Here is a 26,331-nt window from a genome sequence, read left to right on the forward strand (position 1 = left end):
TTTAGGATTGACTGGTTTGATCTCCTTGCAGTCCAAGGGACTCTGAAGAGTCTTCTCCAGCACCACAGTTCAACAGCATCAATTCTTCAGCACTCAGCCTTCTTTATGGTCCACCTCTCACAGCATAAGCCCTCATGCTGCAACTACTGAAGCCCAAGTGCCCTAGGGCCCACTGCTCCACAGCAAGAGAAGCCATCGTAACGAGAAGCCCATGATCGCACCTGGAAAGCAGCCCCGGCTCTGCAACAAGAGAAACCCCGAGCAACAACAAGACCCAGCACAGCCAAAAAAATAAATAAATTAAATCATTAAAAACAACAACACACAATAAGACAAAGAATCTAATTATCAAAATACAGGTAAAATACCTGAACAGACACTTCATCATAAAAGATATACAGATGTCAAATAAGCACAAGAAATGATACTCAACATCATTTATCATCAAGGAAATGCAAATTATAACCATAATGAGATTCTACTACATGCCTATTACAACATCTAAAATTAAAAAGACAGACCAGGGACTTCCCTCGTGATCCAGGGGTTAGGACTCTGTGATTCCACTGCAAGGGGCACAGGGTTCAATCCCTGGTCAGGGAACTAAGATCCTGCATGCCATACAGTGCGGCCAAAACAAACAAAAAAAAGATTAACCATGCCAAATTTGATGAGGATATAGAGCAACTAGAACTCTAATACATGACTGGTGAGAATTTAAAAAAAAAAAAAAAAATGGGACAAGCACTTTGGAAACAATTTGCCATTTCTTTTTTGTTGTTTTTCTTTTTTGGCCATGCGGCACAGCTGGTAGGATCTCAGTCCCCTGACCAGGGACTCAACAAGACCCACAGCAGGTAAAGCCCAGAATCTTCATCTCTAGGCCACCAGGGAACTCCCAGCATTTCTTTTAAACATACCTACTCTAGGTCGCAATCTTTCTACTCCCAAGTAACTGTCCAAGAGAAACGAAAGCACATATCCATATAGACTTGTACATGAATATTCATAGCAGCTTTGTTGTAATAGTCAGAAGGTGAAAACAATCCAAACGTCTATGAACAGGTGAACGGATACATATGGTCTTTTATCCACATAATGGAATACAATTAGGCAATAAAAAAGAAAGAACTATTGATACACAACATGAATAAATCTCAAAATTATGCTGAGTGAAAGAAGATAAAAAATTGAGTGCACACTATATGGTTTTGTTTATATAAAATTCTAGGAAATGCCAACTAATCTACAGTGATAGAAAGCAGATCAGTGGTTGCCTGGAGTGAGGAATGAAGTGGAAGGGCCCGAGGAAACTTTGGGTGCGATATGTTCATTACCTCAGTTATGGTGACTGCCTCATGGCTATACACATATGTCAAATTTATTGTATACTCTAAATATATACAGTTTGTTGTATTTATACCTCAATAAAACTTTTTTAAAAAGGCAGGCTTTTCTTTCCCTCTTTCCTTACAAATTAGAAGTAGTAATTATACTAACAAAAGAGTTCCTCTATATATTTTAATTTCTTTTTCTATTACTTTCTTCATATTATTTGTAGGAAAAATTCAAAGCACCTTCTTGGATCATTCATGGACTAAACAAAACACATTTCATTTTAAAAATTCAAGTTACAGAGTCTCAGCAAAGGTAACATAAAAATTTATTCAACGAAAAAACATAAAAATAAATGATTAACCATATAATCATTAATATGAAATAAAATCTGCCATGAAGTCTATACAGTTTTGTGAAGGTTAAGGGGTAAGATTTTCTTAGATCATCTTCAAAAAGTTCCTTACTTGACAGTTTTCCTATGATCTTATCTAACACATATAAGTGTTACTATGACAGACTTTTGGACTCTATTCACAGAGCCAGCCTATCTAATGCTGAACTATTTTTCATAGCAACAATAAAATTACAGATGATTATCATATGGCAAAAAAAAGAGTGCTCCAGTAAGTAAGCATTTCGTTTGTCACCTGTTTACAGCGTAAAGCTTAAGAGTAGTTTTTTCAGTAAGGTACAGCAGTGCCTAATGCTGAATAAAAGGCTCAAATTTTAATTCCTTTCAAGCTATAGTGGTACAGCTTATACTGAAACAGTGAGTGAAAGTGAAGTGAAGTCGCTCATCGTGTCCGACTCTTTGCGACCCGTGGACTGTAGCCCACCAAGCTCCTCTGTCCATGGGATTCTCCAGGCAAGAATACTGGAGTGGGTTGCCATTTCCTTCTCCAGAAACAGTACTTTGCTTCAATATAAAATATCCAGCCTGCAAAGTAGTTGTATCTGAAGAGTAACAACTGAAATGAACTCTCAGGCATTCAAAATACTTTAGTTTCACACTTTAAAAATATTTCCTAGGCAAAATACACATATTTATAGCTCCCTTCACCACCGGTATCACCCTCCCCCAAACAAAGGGAAACCAGCTGCCCCCAAAGCTCTAGGCAACTTCTGAGAACAGGAAGCAGAGTAACTGAAATGGCAGGGTAAGCCTTGTGAGTAATCTGCAGCCTGGTTAGCAAGGCCATTTTAATGTCTGTTTCAGATCACGTCAGTAGCTCACTTGGAAAGAAGTGAGTAGCACTTCAATACAGTATATAGCACAGATCCATCAGGCAAACTGTTTAATTCACACAGCAGTTTGAACCAAATATTCATTTTTCAATGGAATTAGTGTGTCACTACAGGCAATATATAATAAGAGTAATACGAACACTTAGTGTTCTACTAAATTTCACTGCAAATTATTTTTGTGTTTGCAATATAAAACTAGGAATTTATAAGTTTTATAATCAACCATTCTCATTCTAAGAACAATGAACACTGCTCTGAGACTTGAATGGAAAGGATACTTTTAAATGGCTTTTTCAAATTTCCTCACTTTAGCCTGAAATTTATTTTCAAAAATACAACTTTCACTGCATATTACGCTTTGCTCAGTTGTGTTCAATTCTTTGCAGCCCCATGGACTGTAGCCAGCTGGGCTCCTCTGTCCATGGAATTTTCCAGGCAAGAATATTGGAGTGGGGTGCATTTCCTACTCCAGGGGATCTTTCCGATCTAGGAATCGAACCTGCGTCTCTTGTGTCGCCTGCTCACCTGCACTGGCAGGCGGACTCTTTATCATTAGTAACTGAATATTACACATATTAAACTATTATAGTTTACTATAATAAACTGAAAAAGAAAAGTTAAAGCTATATTGCTCATATGTACACCTGGTATCACACTAACATTTTACACATAACTCTTGATAATCCTAATCCTTGACAGATGAGCAGTAAAACCAAGAAAGTGTAGAGGTACATTAGTTGGTTACATCATTATGTTGCCATCAAGGGACCCTTCTGTAACAAGACCACAAACCAATCAGTCCCTGGAAAACAAGGGAAGCCAGATCCAAATTCAGATTAACTTGTCTAATAATACTGCTAAAATCTAAATCATTGTTTATGTAGTTAATAGGGCCACCCCTAAATCAAAGAACAGCACTTTGAAATAAAATACAGCTTTGCAAGTATTTTTGTAACCTTTGTTTCTTCTAATCATAAAACACATGAAAGAAAATAATCACATAAATTATTTTAAGATGAAGGAATATTAATTTCTTCCCAAAAGTAAGACTCCTTGGGTGGTGGTGGTGGTTTAGTTGCTAAACTATGTCTGACTCTTGTGACCCCATGGACTGTAGCCTGCCAGAGTCCTCTGTCCACGGGATTCTCCAGGCAAGAATATTGGAGTGGGTTGCCATCTCCTTCTCCAGTCAGACTCCTTAAAAGTATGTTATGTATAAACTGTTAATTGTTTCATTAACTCCTATCTTTTTAGTTTATAAGCAAGAGTTTTTTGCTCATTTTTCATTCACAGTTCTTTATATCATTTGCCCATATTTTACATTTGTGTAAAAGACTAAGTTTACACATCAAGTGATACAGATGGCTAACAAATTCCAACTAACAAAATCTCATTTACCTATCCACACATATCACTAGCTATTCTCTTACCCTACTTTATTTTTCTTTTTTGAACACTGACACTTCTAGATTTAACATATTTGACAGTTTTGTACTGCCAAGTCATTTTCTCTAAAATGCAAGCTCCACTAGGCTAAGACTTGTTTTGTTCACTGCTATAGCCTCAGTTCCCTGAAATGCAGACTTGAAATACAGGCAGAAATAAACTCTTACACCTCTACATTTGGAGCATTTCGCTTTCAGAAGCTAACTTCTGTGTTCACCTGAAAATGCAAGAATATTACACAGGTTCTTTTTAATGCTCTAAATCAATCTTCATGAAATCTTACTCTTGGTTCAGAAACACATAAGATTCTTAGTTTGATTACAATAGTCTTTTGCTAACATTTCGACACCAGGCCTTGGAACAAAAGGTTCCCTGTTCTCTGATGGAAAACAACAAAACTGAGACAAGATCTTGTCAAATGAGAAATGTACTACCTGTTGCCAGGACAATTTGTTTTTCTTCTTCAAGCAACAACATGCTCCAATCTCTAGTTTGAAACCATAACTAGAAAATGTGCATGTGTTGCGTATGTTCCTAAACTTCCAAAAACAGATCAAAAAAGACCCGAATTTTACGTTATCCTCAACACTTTACAGCTGCTACTCCTAGAATTCCATTACCTCTGCCACATCACACAGAACTCATCCATATATGAAGGTTGCTTTCAACTGAATGTTCTGAGTAATACCAGACCTTCAACAATAACATAGTTGTTGACAGAAAGGAACGAGAGCATGTAAAGAAAGCATTTTAAATGACTGTGCCTGAGAATATGTGGTACAGCAGTCCCCCTAACCCTTATCCAAGAGGGGATACGTTGCGAGACCTCCAGTGGATGCCTGAAACTGGATAGTATGGAATGCCATATAAGCTATATTTCCCCCTATACATATATACCTACAATAAAGTTTAACTTAAAAATTAGGCACACAAGAGGCACGTTAACCACAATAACTAATAATAAAACAATTCCAACCATACAACTGTAACAAAAGTTATGTGAACGTGGTCTCTCACTCAGTATCTTACTCTACGTACTCATACTTCTGTTGATGACATAAGATGATAAAACGAATTGAAAGTGAGTGATGTAGGCACTGTGACACAGTGTTAGTTAGGCTACTCTTGATCTTCTGATGATATGCCAGGAGGACGATTATTTGCTTTGGGTGATTCTGAATTACTGGGCCAAAAGGAGGTCAATGATTGGGGATCCCAGACAGGATGGTGCAAGATTTCACCACATTACTCAGAATGGCACACTCACATGACACAATCTAAAATTTATGAATTGTTAATCTCTGGAACGTAATATTTTCTGGCTGTGACTGCAGGTAACTGAAACTGTGGAAAGCAAAACTGTGGATAAGGGGGACCACCATATGACTTTTATTTCAAAACACTGCTGTAATTAGCTAAGGTCAAAAGCATAAAGGTAACAGACCTGAACTGTTTTTGCATTCAGCTAACATACAATACTTTGCAATGGATGATTTAGTAATGATTCATGAATATCCTTTTAAAAAGCTCATGGGGACTTTCCTGATGGTCCAGTGGTCAGGAATCTGCCTTGTGCTGCAGGGGGTACAGGTTCAATCCCTGTTCAGGGAATGAAGATCCCATGTGCTGCAGAGCAACTAGGCCTAAGAGGAGCAGCTACTAAGCCCGAGCACTCTGGAGCCTGGGTGCCATAATAATCACCATGATAGTTCTACTTTTTTATTATATATATTCATATGTATGGCTTAGTTTACTTATTTGATGAAAATTCGGAGATATGGGACTTCCCTGGTAGTCTAGCGGTTAAGGATCAGCCTTCCAATGCAGGGGACACAGATTCAATCGCTAGTCTGTGAAGACCCCACATGCAGCAGAGCAACTGAGCCCATGCGCCACAATTACTGAAGCCCACACCTCAGATATGCAGATGACACCACCCTTACGGCAGAAAGTGAAGAGGAACTAAAAAGCCTCTTGATGAAAGTTAAAGTGGAGAGTGAAAAAGTTGGCTTAAAGCTCAACATTCAGAAAACGAAGATCATGGCATCCGGTCCCATCACTTCATGGCAAATAGATGGGGAAACAGTGGAAACAATGGCAGACTTTATTTTTCTGGGCTCCAAAATCACTGCAGATGGTGACTGCAGCCATGAAATTAAAAGACGCTTACTCCTTGGAAGCAAAGTTATGACCAACCTAGACAGCATATTCAAAAGCAGAGACATTACTTTGCCAACAAAGGTCCATCTAGTCAAGGCTATGGTTTTTCCTGTGGTCATGTATGGATGTGAGAGCTGGACTGTGAAGAAGGCTGAGCGCTGAAGAATTGATGCTTTTGAACTGTGGTGTTGGAGAAGACTCTTGAGAGTCCCTTGGACAGCAAGGAGATCCAACCAGTCCATTCTGAAGGAGATCAGCCCTGGGATTTCTTTGGAAGGAATGATGCTCAAGCTGAAACTCCAGTACTTTGGCCACCTCATGCAAAGAGTTGACTCATTTGAAAAGACTCTGATGCTGGGAGGGGTTGGGGGCAGGAGGAGAAGGGGATGACAGAGGATGAGATGGCTGGATGGCATCACTGACTCGATGGACGTGAGTCTGAGTGAACTCCGGGAGTTGGTGATGGACAGGGAGGCCTGGAGTGCTGCGATTCATGGGGTGGCAAAGAGTCGGACACAACTGAGCGACTGAACTAAACTGATGTTCCCTAGAGCTGGTGCTCTGCAACAAGTGAAGCCACCACAATGAGTAGCCCTCGGGCAGCAATGAAGACCCAATGCAGCCGAAAAAAATAAACAATTTTTTTAAAATTCAGAGATATGTATAAATTCAATGTCTTAGTAATGTTAGCATAATAATAGCTAACTTCCCTAGTGGCTCAGAAGTAAAGAATTCACCTGCCAATGCAGGAGACATGGGTTCGATCCCTGAGTGGGGAAGATCCTTAGAAGAAAGAAATGGCAACCCATTCCTGTATTCTTGCCTGGGAAATCCCACAGACAGAGGAGCCTGGCGGGCTACAGTCCGTGAAGTCGCAAAAGAGTTGGACACGACTTCGCGACTAAACAACAATAAAACATTTATTTAGCGCTCACTTTTTTTTCATGTATTATTCTAAGCTCTATACATATTTTATCTGACTTCTCACAACGACCATATGAATTAGGTACCATTATCTTCATTATACAAAGAAGAAAACAGCATAGAGAAGTTAAATAATTTGACCAAGATTATAGAAACAAACTTGTAGTAAAGAGTGCAGATTCTGGAGCCATTCTGACCCAGTTTAAAACTTGGTTCAAATGCTAATTAGTTCTGTAACTGACCAAATTATACAATCATCTCAGCTTCTTCTACTCCAAAATGGTTAGTTGGAACAAGGATTTAATGTATCAATAAGTGCAACATACTAAGAACAGTGGCTGGCACACAGTGCATGATAAATTACAATATTTATAATACTAGAGACCACAGTGTTTCATACTTATGACTTCTGCACAATGTAGTAAATACTTTATGTCTGAAGGAATGTTATAGTAGGTTTCTACTTTTAGAGTCCAAACTTCAGAATGTCAATTAAATGCCAAAGGCTATACAATTTCACATGTTTTTTCACGTCAATCTAAGTATCCTAAATATAATCTACTATCTATAGGTTTCTTTCTTTCCTGAAAGCTCTCAGTTCCTCCTAGGATTACTTCATCATACCTACTGCAAAAGTCAATAATTTAAGGCTAAGAATACAGCATTCACTGATTTCAGATTTGTGAAAGATCCCAATGTTACATTTTGGTGTTATTTACATCAAGATACCATGCTGAAACTCTTCCAAATACATCTTAAAATGTTCACAATTTTCATACAGAATAATTGAGGTGTTTCAACCTCTACACATTTAGCACAGTTCAGATAACGCAAAACTTTCACAATTTAGTGCATAACAAAAGCCATGTAGTCTTTAGAACTTGCAGAGTAATTTCAGAACAAACACAATGGCAGAAAAAGAATGTGTAACACAAATGCTCATTGAACACCATATTAAAGATAGACTACGCAGAAAAAAACATCTAAGCCTAAATGTAAAAAAAGCAAAACCATAAAACTTTTAGAAAATAAAAAAATGATGAAAAGCCTTATGACATCAAGGCAGAGAAGACTTTCTTGGATAATAAACACAAACCATAAAGGAAAAGATGGACAAATTTGACTAAGTTAAAATTTATGCCTGCCAAAAACATTTGGTCTGAATTTAAATACCCTGCCAAAAAACATTTAGTTTGAATTTAAATACAAAAGGAAATGATCAGACAAATCCAAATTGAGGGACGTTCTATAAAACGACTAACCTGGACTCTTCAAATATCATCAATATTATGAAAACAAACAAAAATCTGGGGCTCTGTTGTGGATTAAAGGTAACTAAAGGGACATGGCAACTAAATGCAACTCATCATCCTGAACCAGGGATGGGGCTGAAGAAGAACTATAAAGGTCATTATTGGGACAACTGAGAAATTTTTAATACGCACTGTGTATTAGACAATAATGTTGTATTCATATTTTTTTTTTTGTAATTTCCTCTGCCAGGAACTCCATTGCACATATTCTGCCTGGCTAACCTCTAGAGGAAGCCTTAGTTATGGACAGATGGGGTCACTGGCCATCCTACGTAAGTCTATAAAACATCTTGTCTATCCAACTTTATCACTTAATCCATTCTATTCTAATTTGTGAGTTTTTGCACTTATCTCCTCTATCAGACTGTGAGTTTCTTATGAATAGGGACCATCTCACTTTTTTGTTACATCTTATAAGTCCTTGAATAGATGATATTAAATATCATATCGCTCTTAAGTTCCCACTGTTCCTAAGCAACAGTCCTTTTTCTCCCTCTCCAATCCCATGGAATAGCTTTTGGATCCATCCCAACACATCTGTCCTTTTGATCCTCTGAGACCATTGTAACTCTTCACCTTCCCAGGCTTAATCAATATGAAGCATTTCTAATCCTGCTACCAACTTTGAATATCCTTCATGCTTCTTCTTTCATTTTCATGTATGTATGGCATTCTCTTTCTGCTAAATATACATGTTAATGCTTTTTGGGGTGTATTAATTCAGTCAGTCAGTAAGCATGTGTAGAGCTACTAATATATGCACCAGCTGTGAGGGAAGGTACGGCAGATTTCATTATTCAAAGCTCAGCTCAAGGTTATTACTTTTGGAAAATGTCTTTCTAGGTTTGTTATTTTGGGGGATGGTAGTGCTCCTTTACCCAGAGTTCATGGCCTGGTTGGAAAAGTGAAATGACCCCATCCTTCCACTTTGAAAGAGATGAAGAGTACTTCCTGCATTACACTAGCTATTTAGCTAACTGATGAAAGTGTTATCATATTGGAATTTTTCTAGATATATATTGGGAGAAAGGGGGGAGGGGGATCAAAACTTGCTGATTCATATTAAATGTGATAATTATACTGTAGGTTTATAGGCCATCCTTGCTTTTAGTATATTTAAGTATTAATGTATCTTTTGAGAGACGAAGTGCCATGATGTCTACAACTTACTTTTAAACAGTTTAGAGAAAAAAATCTATATATGAAAGAAAACAAACATGGCAGTGTTAACAACTGGTGAATCCGGGTGAGAGGTGTAAGTGTATTCACTGAACTACCACTGCACTTTTCTGTAGGACTGAAATTTTTCAAATAAAAAGTTGGAATAAAAATGTAAAGCTTAAAAATAAAACAAAAAACTAAAACTTGGGCTTCCCAGGTGTCTCAGTGGTGAAGAATCTGCCTGCCAATGCAGGACATACGGGTTCCACCCCTGATCAGGGAAGATCCCACACACGGCAGGGTGACTGAGTCAGCGCGCCACAACTACTGCGTCAGAACTGTAGAGCCCAGAAGCCCTGCGCAGCTACCGAGCCCAGGGCAGGCAACACTGAAGCCTGCACGCCCTAGAGCCTGTGCTCTGCGACGAGAAGCCTGTGTACCACAGCTAGAGAGTGGGCGCTGCTCTCCACAACTAGAGGAAGTCCAGGCAGTAACGAAGACCTAGCACAGTCAAAAATAAATAAATAAAAAAATTTTTTTAATGTAAAACTTGGGACTTCCCTGGTGGTCGTGGCTAAGACTCCAAGTTCCCAATGCAGGGGCCCTGGATTCGATCCCTGGTCAGGGCAAAAACAATGTTAAACACCATCACTAGTCATTAGGGAAATGTAAATTAAAACCACAGAGAGAGATCACCGCTCACCTGGCAGAAAAGTTATTCTCAAAAAAAAAAAAAAAAGAAATAACAAGTGCTGGTGAGGATGTGGAAAGAAAGCAACCCTCCGGGGCCCTGGATATGATCCCTGGTCAAATTCTTCACCACTGAGCCACCTGGGAAGCCCAAGTTTACAGGCTTTTTTTTTTTTTAAGTTTTACATTTTTATTCCAACTTTTTATTTGAAAAATTTCAGTCCTACAGAAAAGTACAGTGGTAGTTCAATGAATATACTTATACCTTTCACCCGGATTCACCAGTTGTTAACACTTTGCCACAACTAAGACCCAGTGTAGCCAAATAAATAAATCAAATAAACAAATATTTTTTAAAAAATGTAAAACTCATGCACAACAAAAAGTAAAGAGCAATCAAACACTGAGAAGACATTGCAATATCATACCTAGTATAAAGTAGAGATAAAGAGCTGCAAACTAACGATGGAAAAGAAAATAAGCCAACAGAAAAAAAAAGAATGAAGGATACGAACAGCAATTACAGAGAAGAAAAATCTTACAATAAATGGATGCAAACAGAATAAATCATTACAATAAACAGAATAGCAAATTAAAATGAATTGAGCTTGATTTTAAAATTGAAGAGTCTGACAATATCCATGTTTGCAGGGATATGGCAAAATGGGAACTCTCACAACCTGCTGATAGGTTTAGTACTTTGGAAAATAATTCGGCCTTATCTAATAAAGGTGAAGATCCTTATACTCTACAACCTAAGAATTCCCCAGGCTTAGAATTCTCTCTCACACCTGTAAATAACATGACACATTGAAGAATGTTTATTACAGCACTGTTAACAATAGCAAAAAAGGCAGAAACCCCTACATATTCATAAACAAACTGGATTATTCACATAATGCAATATTATAGAGCAATTAAGATGAACGAACTAAAGATATATCAACATGGATATGCAGCAAAAACAATGTTAAACAACATCACTAATCATTAGGGAAATGCAAATTAAAACCACAAAGAGGTATCACTGCTCACCTGGCAGAAAAGTTATTATCAAAAAAAAAAAAAAACAAGAAATAACAAGTGCTGGTGAGGATGTGGAGAGAAAGAACCCTCATATGCTGTTGGTGGAAACATAAACTGGTGCAGCCACTATGGAAGACAGTATAAACATCCCTCAAAAAATTAAGAACAGAACTACCATATGATCCAGCTTCCAAGGATATTTATCCAAAGAATATGAAAACACTAATCTGAAAAAAGATACATGCACACACCTATGTTCATTCTGGTATTATTCACAATAGTCAGGATTGGAATCAAGGGATGAAAAGATGTGGTGTATATATACATATATACACAATGGAATAGTACTCAGTCACCAGACAATGAAATCTTGACACGTGCAGTAACACTGATGGACATTAAGGACATTATGCTAAGTGAAACACGCCAGATGGAGAAAAACAAATACTGTATGATTTCATTCATATGTGGAATATAAAAAACTAATAAACAAACAATAAATAAACCAACTCAAACAAAAACATAGATAGAAAAGAGTACTAGTGACCACCGGGGCACCGGTAGAGGAAAAGGGAAATGGGTAAAGGAGATCAACTATATGGTGATCAATGGACACTACATTTTTGGCGGTGAGCAAAGGGTATACAGAATCAGAAATACTATATTCGTGAAACTTTTATAATGCTATAAATCAATGCACATCAATAAAATAAATTTTAAAAAGAACAGCCTCAATATTGGGATAGACCTGGAAACACAGGCTGGGCTAGAAGTCAAACATAGCCCCCTCCAAAAAAACATACTCCCCCCAAAATCTTCATATGGGGACTTCCCTGGTGGTCCAGTGATTAAGAATTCGCCTGCCTATGAAGGGGACACCATCTCGATCCCTGGCCCGGGAGGTTTCCATATGCCATGGGGCAACTAAGCCAGTGTGCCACAACTACTGAGCGTGCTCTCTGCAGCAAAAGAGGCCACCGCAACAAGAAGCACTTGTACCACAGCTAGAGCATAGCCCCGGCTGGCCACAGCTAGAGAAAGCCCAAGCGCAGCAATGAAGACCCAGCACTACCAAATAAACCAATCAAAAAATTTTAAAAATCTTCATATGAGCTTCTTTCATCAATGCTTTATCATGAAATATCTTCAAAAATATAAAATCAAAATGAATCAAAAGCAAGTTGTTTATTGTGCATAGTACCTTAAACAAGAGAATCATGTGCGTAACACATTAAACAAGAGCGTATACCCTTTTATGGATATACACATATTAGTAAAAGTATACAAATATAATGGGAATAATTACTGAATTCATGAAAGGGCAAAAGAGAGGAACAGTATCAGCAAGGGTTCATACAGGCCTTAACTGCATTGGTAATTTTATCCCTTTGAAAAATACAGTAAATTGAAAAGAGAGACTACACAATTAGAACATGGACTAATATGGGGGGAAAAAAGACACAAAATAAATATGAACTGTACTTAAGATGATTACATTATATTCTTTTTAAAATATTTCATATTTTTAAATAAATTTAAAATATTAAAGAAATCACATTAAATTGAACCAAGAAGCATTAAAAAACATGTACTCCATGGACATCTGAAAGGGAAACATACAAACACAGTGGTCCCTCCAAATCCATGGGGGCACTGGTTCTAGGACACACACCCCCTCATCACAGATACCAAAATTCCCAGATGCTCAAGCTCCTTATATAAAATGGCACAGTACAGCCGTCCTTCTGATTTTTCCCCATTTTGCAGCCAGATATGACAGGCCTACTATATCCAACACATTTGCTGATATGTATATTTTTGTTGCTCTCTGTGACTACCTCATGGATGCCAGGCTTCTCTGTCCTCCACTATCCTCTGGAACCTGCATGTATATTTTATATGTATATATATGTATTTTATATAGACACATATAAAATATACAGGGAATTCCCTGGCAGTCCAGGGGTTAGGATTTTGCACTTCCACTTCAGGGGGCACGGAGTCAGTCCTTGGTCCGGGAACAAGGAACCTACAGTACATATTCAACCATTAAACTTCAGGCACCAGATTTCAATCTTCTCTTTCTAAGGAGACCTGACACAGCAGGTTTTTTCATCTCACACTCTTGATAATGCTTCCCAACCAAAAGAAACACATGAACAAATAGTTCAACACTGAGTCAATTTAATTCTGATTCTGTATTTCACCAAAATGGGCGGGGGGGTCATTTTGCTGCTCTGCTTGCCATTTTGCTGGCAGGGGGCGGTGGGGTGAGCGGTACTGCTAAAGTTGTTTTTCATGAAAAGGAAAACAGCCACTGCAAACTTTGGTAACCAATCATAGGACACAAGTTTCAAATAATATTTGCTTTAAGGTAATTGCTTCAAATGGTAAAAAGTCGTTAAAACATTTATTCTATTCAAGCGACAAGGACTCAACACTGCATAACAATTTGCTATCAATTTCCTTAAAACAAGTAACATTTTCAGGGCTAAACTTTAAAAATGAAACAAACACCAGCTACTTGTAAATAAGGGCTGTCTTGCTTCATTAATTCTGCTCTATCTGCAAGAAACCCATGTAGCCTATCTTGTGAATAGTTTACTCGAATTTCTTGCCCCAGTTTTATTTCATACTATTGATCTACCAAATTCTTTGTTTTAGTGAGAGTAATCTATTCAGCAAACCCTCAATATAATTTTTTCCATACTCTCAGGTGTCATTTTCCATTTTCCCTGATTCCACCAACCTACAGTAATCTCTCCATTTTGAACCAAAAAAAAAACAACCACCACACACAAATAGCTAACATTTATAGAGAATTTAATGGGTGCTAGAATTATCTCATTGAACCCACACAACTCTGTGAAATGTGTTCTATTTTTCCCTTTTTCATGGTGAGAGAAACTGAGTGGGTTCTCTTAAGGTTAATTCTCCAAGGGTGCATGAACGGTATGGCAAGCCAGGTCTCAAACACAGACTCCAAAACCCAGGCCCTTAAACATATGTGATGCCATCTCCTGGCTCAGTGCCTTTGTATTGATCACCTTTACTGCTCACACATCATTTACTATATGCCCTGCGATATTTAACATTTTGTGTTCCGAGATGTTGCCTAAGCAGTTCAAAATATTACATTCATTCAACAAAAATTTACTGAGAGCCTATATGCCAGGCACTAGTGACTACTAGGCATAAAATCATGTTATGGAACCTCCACAAAAGAAAAGTAGATGAATTCTCTAGATACATGGACGACATCCAGATACGTGGGGAAGTGCAAATTTTAAAATATGAAAAAGGAATATAATATAATGTAACTAAATAAAAATTATATTTACATAAGAACTAGAAAAGGGGCATCCTTGGTGGTCCAGTGGTTAAGAACCCGCCCTTCAATGCAAGGGACACTGGTTTGCTCCCTGGTCCCGTGGGAAGATCCCTCATGCTTCAGTGTAACTAAGCCCTGTTCACCACAACTACTGAGCCCACGTGCTACTAGTGAAGTCCACTGTGGCTGTGCTCCACAACAAGAGAAGCTGCTCATCAGGACTAGAGAGCAGCCCCTGTTCGCCACAACTAGAGAAAAGCCCACACAACGAAGACCCACCACAGCCAAAAAATAAATAAATTGTAAAAAAATAAAAGAACTAGAAAAGATATTTGTCACAAATAATGTGATAAAGTTGGGGGATTTTTTTAACTATTAAATTTTGCTTTTGGGTAAGAAAGGCAAGCAATAAAAAGATGTACTTTAAAAACAAGTTTTATGCCCTCTCTTTACTCCATTAAGCAGTAGAAATTAGAAATAGCCTAGAGGCAGAAGATGAACGTTCTGCCAACATTCCACTTACTCTGGCTTTCTTTAGGAAGCTACACCTGAAATAACTAATCAGGCTTGCAGATACCCTTTGTAAATATCTATATAAATCTTCCTACAATTATAAACTTTTGGAAACCTGTAGCCAATTATAAAGAGGAGCCTGGTAGGAGGCTGTCTACGGGGTGGCACAGAGTCGGAGAGGACTGAAGCGACTTAGCAGCAGCAGCAGCCAATTATAAATTTTCAAACAATGGAATCAAATCTTGGAGCTGAATGAACCCTTGCCGAGCATCTCCTTGGGCTCTCTCACTTTACAGATTAGTTGATCATTAAATTCTAAAATCTAAATTCTGGGTTGATGAGAACAATGCAGCAAGCTATACCGAAATGTAGGGGCTTATACTGCAATAGAAAAGCATTTCCAAAATAAAGTTTATGCGCACTAGCATCAGCCCAGCATGTGGAGTTCTGCTTTTAATTACAAGCTGTGTCTTCTTGAACTTAACCTCTTCAGGCTTGGATGCCTTCATCTGGAAAAATTCTAATCATGTTGAAAAGTGTCGAGGTAAATATCTGAAAGGACCTCAGTAACATTACGGTTCCACGATAAATGGCGTGGGTTTGGGTGAACTCCGGGAGTTGGTGATGAACAGGGAGGCCTGGCGTGCTGCGGTTCATGGGGTCGCAAAGAGTCGGACACGACTGAGCAACTGAACTGCACTGATAAATGGCACTCTTTCACATTACAGTTACCAGAGTTTGCATCTACTGCTTTAAGAAGCAAAATGAACAGTATATAAACAATACGAAACAAGTTCAATCATGAAGAATCTGGACACGCACACGCACGCACAACAACAACCCTATAATGGTGACTAGTCACTGCAGAGCACTGCACTTACAATGCATCCTCAAAACAAGGGCCCGAAGTCAAGGGAAAACGCTACATCTAACACCCAACTCTACCTACTTGCCTTTAAAAGCTAAGGCCTACCAGAGTCAAAGCCCCCCAAACGTCATGCTTATAACTACAGCTTCAGGCCTCAGATTCGCATCTCACTCTCTGCTCTCAAGGGCTTCAGGGGTCCCCAGGAAAAAAATGCTCTGCCACTAGACAGTTGGCCCCGGACTCGAGAGCCATTGGGAAAGAACTAGCACGTTTTTCTCGTGGTGGCTTGCAATTCGAAGTGAGCTTTCCAAGGAAGTGCTGCAAACGACCACAGTGTTCTGTGGGGTTTCAGTTGGCAATTTCTGGTGGTTCTTGCTACAACGCAGTCAACCTTGCATCCTAACACATAGCTGCCGGCTACTTCCTCGGGCGGTCGACCGGGAACGCGCACGGGGAGGGGAGGCCCATTAACTTGGCGGAAAGGCAGGCATCGGGTGCGGACGGGAGGAAGCCAGGCGTCGGCAGGAAAAAATAAGCTGAACTGAGTAAAGGGATGTCTGCCAGAGGTGGGATAGGGGCTACCACCAGCGAGAGGGAAAAGCTGGGTAACGGGCCGGAACGCGGCAAGACTGACTGCTGAGGCTAGGGGCCGCGCTGAGAGAGTAAGGCTGGTCCCGGAGAGCCCAAGGCCGGGAAACAATGGCGCGAGCGTGACGTGGGGCCGGGGGCGTCGCCGCGGCGCGGAGGAAGGGGCTGCTCTGAGGCAGGGGGCGACCTGGGGTTGGGGGCGTGCGAAATCTGGGGTGCGGGGTCCGCGGGCGCGCACTCAGACCAGAGGGGCCTGAGGGGCGCAGCAGCCGAGTAGGACTGGTGCGGGGTGGCCCAGGTCGCGCGCTCTGCCGCGCATCCTACCTCGCTCCCTCGCCCGCCCGCTCCTTCCCCGCCCGCCCGCCCGCGGGTACCGCCGCACTCACCGGCCCCACCGCACGGCAGCAATCCCAGCGCGCAACTGCCGCAGCCTGCTGGGCGCGCGCTCTCCCCGCCCCCACCGCCCCGGCACCGCCCCCCCCGCTGCCCCGGCACCGCCCGCCCCGCTACCGCCCTGCCAGGGACCGGCGCGCTGTTCCGTCCCCCAGCTCCGCCGCAGAACCCGGCCGCCGCGACGCTCCCTGGCCACGCTGCGGGAGTGCGGGCGCAAGGCGCGCCAGCGTCCGGGTCCCTGGCGCGGGTCTGGGGATCGTCAAATAACAGAACATCGCCTGTTGCTGAGCTGTCGGGTGACGCACGTTGACAACACTTCCATGTCCCTTAGGTCTCCATCCCTGGGCCTTCTGCAGGGCCCTGGACTACTTCACTGACACTCCGACGCTTACCCTTAGCGGGGTGGAGGCATCCGTTTTTCCCAGTCACAGAATCTTCCAGACGAAAGGACCTCAAAAAGTCCTCTGGCCCAAACTACGCATGAGTCCCAATAATAAAATACGATAAAATAAAAGTAATAAATAAAATAAAATAATAAAAGTACGACTTTGAGGTTTGTCAGAAAGGATTGGAGTCTCGGTTCCACAGCTCGCCAACTGTGTGACCTTGTGCGATATACCTGAGTTCATCATACCACCTCCCTCATCCTTAATACGGGTGTTAATACATCCTTAACAACAGTGCCTACCTCTTAGGATGACGACAGAATGAAATAAGATAATAGAGGAAATGTTCTTGGCACAGGCCTGGCACATAATCCTCAAAAAAAGGTGAATTGTATCAACTCCTACCCCAACCAACTCGCGTCTGAAAAAAAGCTGCTCAATGACAGAAAGCCTTCGCCTCAGCAGCTCTGACCAGCCAGAAGGTGTTTCTTCAGCGTCCACTCTCTGGCCCAAGTCCTGTCCTTTGGAGCCTCAGAGAACAAACAGGTCTAATCTCTCTCCCACCTTCTACTTTTCAGATACTTGAAGACTTCTGCCCAAGATCTTGTCTTTTCCGAACTAGTATCTCCCATTGCTTCCATTGTTTCTTCCTTTGTCCTGATTTTGAGGGTCTCTGTCTTCATTCTTCTCACACATGTGGTCAGTTTGACTGTGGCTCCTTCAGAGTATGTTGCCCAAGAGTGAATCAAATATTTGTGATACCATCAGAGCAAAGCAGGCCTCGTAGGGCTTATTGCCTTGCAGTCAAGAAATAAAATTCTTGGCACCTGCACTATTGACTCATTGAGCTTGCAGTCAACTAAAACTTCCAAGACTTTTTAATAAGTGCTCTGCTGGAATATTTCTACCCTCTCTTGTGTTTTTGAGCCAACTTCAGTACAGGTCGGCTGAGGACAGGCCCTGACCTCTTACCTGTTGGATTTTTCAGGATGTGTGGGGAAAAGAAATAGTTTGAAGGTAGTCTGACACTACTTTTAAACCAAGTGCACATGGAAAAAGGCCAAAGTTTGTGTCTAAAGATCATGACACTAAGCAAATAAATATATAAATGCAATGTGATGAAAATGAAGTGCATGCACACAAACACACACACACGAAGACTAGAAGGAAATATGTAATTGAGTATGGTTTTCATAGGGGTTTTCTCTCAGTAAAAAGACTTAGGGTGGTTTCTTCTTTATACTTTTTTGTAAGCTTCCCAGATTTTCTACACTGTTTATATTACTTTCGTAATCAAGAACTTTGTTTCCAAAAGAAAAAAAATCAGAAAAAAATTTTAAATTAGATGAAATAAAGAAAAAAAAATGCGAAACAAAGGGATAACATACTACGAGAAAACATTTGTAATATATAAAACAGGATGTGTATCTGCAACATATAAAGGGTGCAATAAATCAAAAAGAAAAAAATTCACTAGAAAAATGGGCAAATGTAAATAGGCAGTTCACAGAAAGAAAGTTATAAATTGCCAGTAATAATACAAAGAGATGCCCAATCTCTAACCAGAGAAATGGAATTAAAACTCAAACTGGCAACAATTTTCAAGCTTCATAATATCAGAATGTAAATTGGCACAGCCACTTTAGAGGGCAATCAGACAACATCTATTAAATCCATGTCTCAGCAATGCCGCTTCTAGTTATCTACTATAATCTGATGTTACGGAGATATGAATGAGGATAATTGCTATGATACTGCAAATAAAGAAAATTTGGTATCAGCCAATGCCCACCAATCGGGCAATAGCTAAATAAAATATAGAAAATTCTTACAGTAAAAGAATTCTGTACAGAACTTTAAATAAGTGAGCTTGATCTATATGCTAATTTAGATCTATCTCAAAATCATGAAATGGCAACCCACTCCAGTGTTCTTGCCTGGAGAATCCCAGGGACGGGGGAGCCTGCTGGGCTGCCGTCTATGGGGTCGCACAGAGTCGGACACGACTGAAGTGACTTAGCAGCTTAGCAGCAAAATCATAGTTTTGAATGAAAACAGCAAGTTGCAGCATGAGATTGATTGATTTCATATAGACACTCTCCTCAAAATGCATAATTTCAGTCTAATCATGAAAAATCATCAAATAAGCCCAAATTGAGGGATATTCTACAAAATACCTGACCTGGATTCCTTGAAATTGTTAAGGTTATGAAAGCCAGGAAAAGACTTGAGAATTATCACAGATTGAAGGAGACTCAGGAGTCAAGACAATTAAATACAATTTGGGATCCTAGATTGGATCCTGGAACAGAAAAGGGACATTAGGGGGAAAACTGTTGAAACTCTAATAAAGTCTATAGTTTATAGTATTGTACCAATATTAACCTCTGAGTTTTGGTCACTGAACCAGAGTTATATAAGCCATTAACATTAGGACAGGCTGAGTGAAGGGCACACTGAAACTTTCTGTACTATCTTTGTAACTCTTCTGTCAATCTAAACTTATTTCAAAGTCAAAAGTTAATATAAAACACAAACATACATACCATAATTTCTTATTATCCTGCTATAGACAATGTATGTGTACCCATCAAATTCATATGCTGAAACCTCAGCCCCAATGTGATGGCATTTGAAGGTGGGCCTTTGGGAAGTAATTAGATTGTGAGGGTAGTAAACAGAATTAGTGCCCTTATAAAAGAGATCCCTGAGAGCTGCCTACTCCCTTCTGCCCTGTGAGACACAGCAAGAAGAGAAGACCGCTGTCTCTGAACCAGGAAGTGGGCCTTTACCAACACTGAACCTAATAATACCTTGATCTTGGGCTTCCCAGACCCTAGAACTATAAGAAATAAATTTCTATCATTTAGAGACCACCCAGTCTCAGGTATCCCATTACATCAGCCCAAACTAAGACTTTCAAAACAGATTGTAAGGCTATAGGCCAAACTCTTAATCAGAGGTTATCTTTAAAGATAAGGGTAAAAGACGAAGATTCTGGGTAATGTTCAAAGGGGGTATTAGCTTTAGTTGTAATGTTTTAGAAGATAAAAGCACTCATGCATTGCTTTTTAAATCAAATATTAAGCTAAAAAAAAAAACGCAAAAGTACAAGATTCTTGGTCTCATGACTTTCAGAAGTAAGACAAGCCATGCCAACTATGAAACAACCTTCTAACAGAAGGTTGGAGAGCCTATAGAAGCAAAGAAGAGCCTTAAGTGGCTTGCTTGGTGTCTCTGTCTTGACACTGGCTGAAGGGCTCAGGCAGTACTTGGCAAGAAAGACCATCCCACTGTGGCCTTGGATGGCTTCTCACCAAACTTCCTGCCTAAGAACCTACATGGCTGCCCTACCCTTCTGATTAACACAATTTTCCCCTAGAATACCATAAACTCTGGATCACCCAGAATGTGAGATGCATTCATAGGTCATTCATCAGTTTTCTGCTTCTTGGCAGAATCCCTCAGAGAAATGAAAGCATTGCCCAACATCCTGGCCTACGGCCTAGAAAGAGTCTACCCCCAAAGCTTTCTCCCAGGAAGTGTTCAGTCAGAGATCCAATCAGCCAGCTTGCAAGTCTCCTTTCTTTTTCATCTATCTTTCTCTAACAGCACAGTGTCAGCACTTAACTGTAATAATGCCAGTACAGGTATTATGTGAGGAGACAATTAATTAGAAAACATTTAGTCCAACTAGAAACATCTAGTTCAACTTGAGAGAAGGACGTCCATGTAGGACTTAGGAGCACCTACATGAGTTCAAAAATATGCACTGAGCTCCTACCATGTGCCTCACACTGACCAATAGAGACATGAGTTGCTGCCCTCATGCACATTTCTGACTGCCTAGAAAGATGGACTTTAAATAAGCAAATAATTTTACTACAATTCTGGTAACTGCTATGCAGGAAAAGTAAAAGATGCTTTGAGGGAGAACAAAATAGGGGGTCAGCTTTGGGGCAGGGAGAGGGTCAGGAAGCATTTCTCTGAGGAAATCACATCTTAGCTGGGACTTGAATAGATGAATCAAAGTGAAAGTTGCTCAGTCGTGTCCGACTCTGCGTGTAGTCCATGGAATTCTCCAGACCAGAATACTGGAGTGGGTAGCCTTTCCCTTCTCCGGGGGATCTTCCCAACCCAGGGGTTGAATAGAACTTTCTAAAGTAAAAAAAAGTGAGAGAGGGGCTTACTTGGAGGAGTAGAGAAATCGTTAAAGAGGGACCTGTGGGCATAAAGGTCCTGAAGTAGGGCTGGACCTTATATATCTGCAGAATATACAGCAGCCTAAGAAAAAGGGAGAAAGTGGCCAAAAAATGATCCAGAAGGAGGTGGAACCAGACTTCGCAGGGCACTGTAGATCAGATAAATGATCTGCAGCCTTATCATAAGTACCTGATGGCATAAAGCAGAGGAGTGACAGAGGTCACGTCTGCAGTTTCAATGAATGGGATGTAACCAACCGATCAATTGCCTCATACACTCACGAAAATTAACTCATTTGAATCAAGCAAAGAACTCCTAGATGCCTGTTGGAAACTTCTGTTGGATGTATACAACATGAGAGAGACAAGATCTGCAACATTTATCACAATCCTATTTATCGAACATCCTCCATACTTAACCCCAGAGTTGCTGAACATCTATTTAAGAAATTAGACACTTAGGTAAAACATGAAATCAGGTCATTAGAAGACCCACGCTACATCAGTGGCCCCGAAGAACTTTAGAGTTTCGCGATAGATGGATTCCTGAGGAGACAGAAGAGTAAGAACCAAATACATAGAGATACTACTTCATACCTACTTTAAGGAAGAAAAGAAAAAGGAGGTAAGTGTTGGTAAGGATGTAGAGAAACTGGAACCCGCCCACATTGCTGGTAGGAAAGTAAAATGGTGCAGCCTTGGTTGGTGGTTCCTCCTAAAGCTAAACATGTGTATGCTTTCGTGCTCAGTCACTTCAGTCATGTTCAGCTCTTTGTGACCCTATGGACTGTAGCCAGCCAGGCTCTTCAGTCCATGGGATTCTCCAGGCAAGAATACTGGAGTGGGTTGCCATGCCCTTCTCCAGGGGATCTTCCAGACTCAGGGACTGAACCCGCAGCTCCTACACTGGCAGGCAGATTCTTTACCTAGTGAGTCCTATCTCAGAGGGCTGATGTGAGAATTAAAAGGTACGCTGTATGTAAAGTACATTTCATAGCTCCTAATAATATATGCTTAATATTTGTTCTCTCCCTCCTGACAATTTCTCAGAAAAGATGGAGACTAGATATTGCCCATGGTATCAACTAGTTCTGAAATAGTAACTGAAATAACAAACTTATTGCTGGACTTAATTAAATGGCTCAGAATCTAAAGTTGATGAAGCTGGTAAAACATTAAAATGTGTTTCTTTCAGATCTTTGAGCCCAAGAGGATTTAAAAAAAAACAAAACAGATGCTTGAAAAAAATAAAAATCATCCTCTAAAGTCAGGAACAAGACAAGGGTGCCCACTTTCACCATTACTATTCAACATAGTTTTGGAAGTTTTGGCCACAGCAATCAGAGCAGAAAAAGAAATAAAAGGAATCCAAATTGGAAAAGAAGAAGTAAAACTCTGTTTGCAGATGACATGATCCTCTACATAGAAAACCCTAAAGACTCCACCAGAAAATTACTAGAACTAATCAATGATTATAGTAAAGTTGCAGGATATAAAATCAACACACAGAGATCCCTTGCATTCCTATACACTAATAATGAGAAAACAGAGAAATTAAGGAAACAATTCCATTCACCATTGCAACGGAAAGAATAAAATACTTAGGAATATATCTACCTAAAGAAACTAAAGACCTATATATAGAAAACCATAAAACACTGGTGAAAGAAATCAAAGAGGATACTAATAGATGGAGAAATATACCATGTTCATGTATTGGAAGAATCAATATAGTGAAAATGAGTATACTACCCAAAGCAATTTATAGATTCAATGCAATCCCTATCAAGCTACCAACAGTATTCTTCACAGAGCTAGAACAAATAATTTCACAATTTGTATGGAAATACAAAAAACCTCGAATAGCCAAAGCTATCTTGAGAAAGAAGAATGGAACTGGAGGAATCAACCTACCTGACTTCAGGCTCTACTACAAAGCCACAGTCATCAAGACAGTATGGTACTGGCACAAAGACAGAAATATAGACCAATGGAACAAAATAGAAAGCCCAGAGATAAATCCACGCACATATGGACACCTTATCTTTGACAAAGGAGGCAAGAATATACAATGGATTAAAGACAATCTCTTTAACAAGTGGTGCTGGGAAAACTGATCAACCACTTGTAAAAGAATGAAACTAGAGCACTTTCTAACACCATACACAAAAATAAACTCAAAATGGATTAAAGATCTAAATGTAAGACCAGAAACTATAAAACTCCTAGAGGAGAACATAGGCAAAACACTCTCCGACATACATCACAGCAGGATCCTCTGTGACCCACCTCCCAGAATATTGGAAATAAAAGCAAAAATAAACAAATGGGACCTAATTAAACTTAAAAGCTTCTGCACAACAAAGGAAACTATAAGCAAGGTGAAAAGACAGCCTTCAGAATGGGAGAAAATAATAGCAAATGAAAAAACTGACAAACAACTAATCTCAAAAATATATAAGCAACTTCTACAGCTCAATTCCAGAAAAATAAATGACCCAATCAAAAAATGGGCCAAAGAACTAAACAGACATTTCTCCAAAGAAGACATACAGATGGCTAACAAACACATGAAAAGATGCTCAACATCACTCATTATCAGAGAAATGCAAATCAAAACCACTATGAGGTACCATTTCACACCAGTCAGAATGGCTGCGATCCAAAAGTCTATAAGCAATAAATGCTGGAGAGGGTGTGGAGAAAAGGGAACCCTCTTACACTGTTGGTGGGAATGCAGACTAGTACAGCCACTATGGAGAACAGTGTGGAGATTCCTTAAAAAACTGGAAATAGAACTGCCTTATGATCCAGCAATCCCACTGCTGGGCATACACACTGAGGAAACCAGAATTGAAAGAGACACGTGTACCCCAATGTTTATCGAAGCACTGTTTATAATAGCCAGGACATGGAAGCAACCTAGATGCCCATCAACAGATGAATGGATAAGAAAGCTGTGGTACATATACACAATGGAGTATTACTCAGCCATTAAAAAGAATACATTTGAATCAGTTCTAATGAGGTGGATGAAACTGGAGCCTATTATACAGAGTGAAGTAAGCCAGAAAGAAAAACATAAGTACAGTATACTAATGCATATATATGGAATTTAGAAAGATGGTAACAATAACCCTGTATATGAGACAGCAAAAGAGACACTGATGTATAGAACAGTCTTTTGGACTCTGTGGGAGAGGGAGAGGGTGGGATGATTTGGGAGAATGGCATTGAAATACATATAATATTATATATGGAACGAGTCGCCAGTCCAGGTTCGATGCACGACACTGGATGCTTGGGGCTGGTGCACTGGGACGACCCAGAGGGATGGTATGGGGAGGGAGGAGGGAGGAGAGTTCAGGATGGGCAACACATGTATACCTGTGGCAGATTCATTTCGATATTTGGCAAAACCAATACAATATTGTAAAGTTTAAAAATAAAATAAAATTTTAAAAAAATAAAATAAAATAAAAAGGTGATTTTCTAAATGAACCAAGTTTGAAATAGTAATATATTTTCATAATCCTAAACCAAGTGTGTGAAAATTATTACTTGCTCAGTCGTGTCCGACTCTGTACCTCATGGACTGTGGGCCACCAGGCTCCTCTGTCCATGGAATTCTCCAGGCAAGAATACTGGAGTGGGTTGTCATTGCAGGCCTATTCTTTACAACTGAGCCACCAGGGAAGCCCCTAGAATTACCATAATTCTACTTTTGGGTATATACCCAAAAGAACTGAAAACAGGGATTCTAATGGATACACACATACACACACCAATGTTCATAGTAGCTAAAAGGTGGAATGAACCCAAATGTCCATCAACACATGAATGGATAAACAAAACATGGTACATCCATACAACAGACCAGCCATACAAATAAATGAAGTTCTGGTACATGCTACATCACAGATAACCTTAAAAACATTATGCCAAGAAAATATTATACCAAGTAAAATAAGCCAGGCACAAAAGGAAAACATTATATACCACTTCTGTGAAATATTTAAAATAGGCAAATTCATAAAGACAGACAGTAGATTAGAGGTTAGCAGCGACTGGGGCAGCGGGGAGGAATGGGAAGCTATTGCTTAATGGGTCCGGAACATCTGTTAGTGATGATGAAAAAGTGTTGAAAACAGGCAGTGGTAATGGTTGCATAACACTGCGAAAGTACTAATGCCACTGAATTGTACACTTAAATATGGTTAAAATGACAGCTTTCATGTTATATATATTTTACCATAGTAAAAAGTATTCAAAGGAGGGATGGATTGGGAGTTTGGGATTAGCAGATGCAAACCATTACACACAGACTAGATAAACAACAAGATCCTACTGTATAGCACAGGGAGCTATATTAAATATCCTGAAATAAACCATAATGGAAAAGAAAAAACACATGTTTATTACACAGATAAAAATATTAAAAAATAAAGTGGAAAAGAAATTTTTTAAGAAGAAATCAAATATATAAGTAGGACCGTTTCCTCTATGTTCACTGAGCTCATTTCAAATTGTCACTTTTCAGTTGCTGGTCCCCACAACCCTTCATAAAGCACTATTTACGTTGTGAACTCTATTCATGGCCTTAGCTTAAATGTAACTCAGAAAGGCCTTCCCAATCTCACTACCCCAGCATTTTCTTTCATGCTTTCCCTCCACTTCCCACAATGGCAGTTAAATATTTGTGTGTTTGTGTCTCTAACATCTGCCTTCTCATTAGGCTGTAAGCTCC

The 26,331-nt window shown here is 39.8% G+C and overlaps 1 protein-coding gene across 3 annotated transcripts in view; it reads right to left on the bottom strand.

Annotated features, from left to right (window-relative positions):
* Positions 1-26,331, bottom strand: part of NT5C2 (5'-nucleotidase, cytosolic II) — a 149,336-nt gene that overhangs the window by 80,822 nt on the left and 42,183 nt on the right. For 2 of the 3 annotated variants that reach the window (XM_061403318.1, XM_061403316.1), the window contains exon 1: positions 16,990-17,070. The exons of the other annotated variant lie outside the window; for it this stretch is intronic. The gene's annotated coding sequence lies outside the window, so the exon portion shown is untranslated. Of the gene's footprint in view, positions 1-16,989; positions 17,071-26,331 lie in introns of those variants that run through there. 3 annotated transcript variants of the gene reach the window in all.

The sequence above is a fragment of the Bos javanicus genome, chromosome 26, assembly GCF_032452875.1.
Source record: "Bos javanicus breed banteng chromosome 26, ARS-OSU_banteng_1.0, whole genome shotgun sequence".
Classification (NCBI taxonomy): Eukaryota; Metazoa; Chordata; class Mammalia; order Artiodactyla; family Bovidae; genus Bos; species Bos javanicus.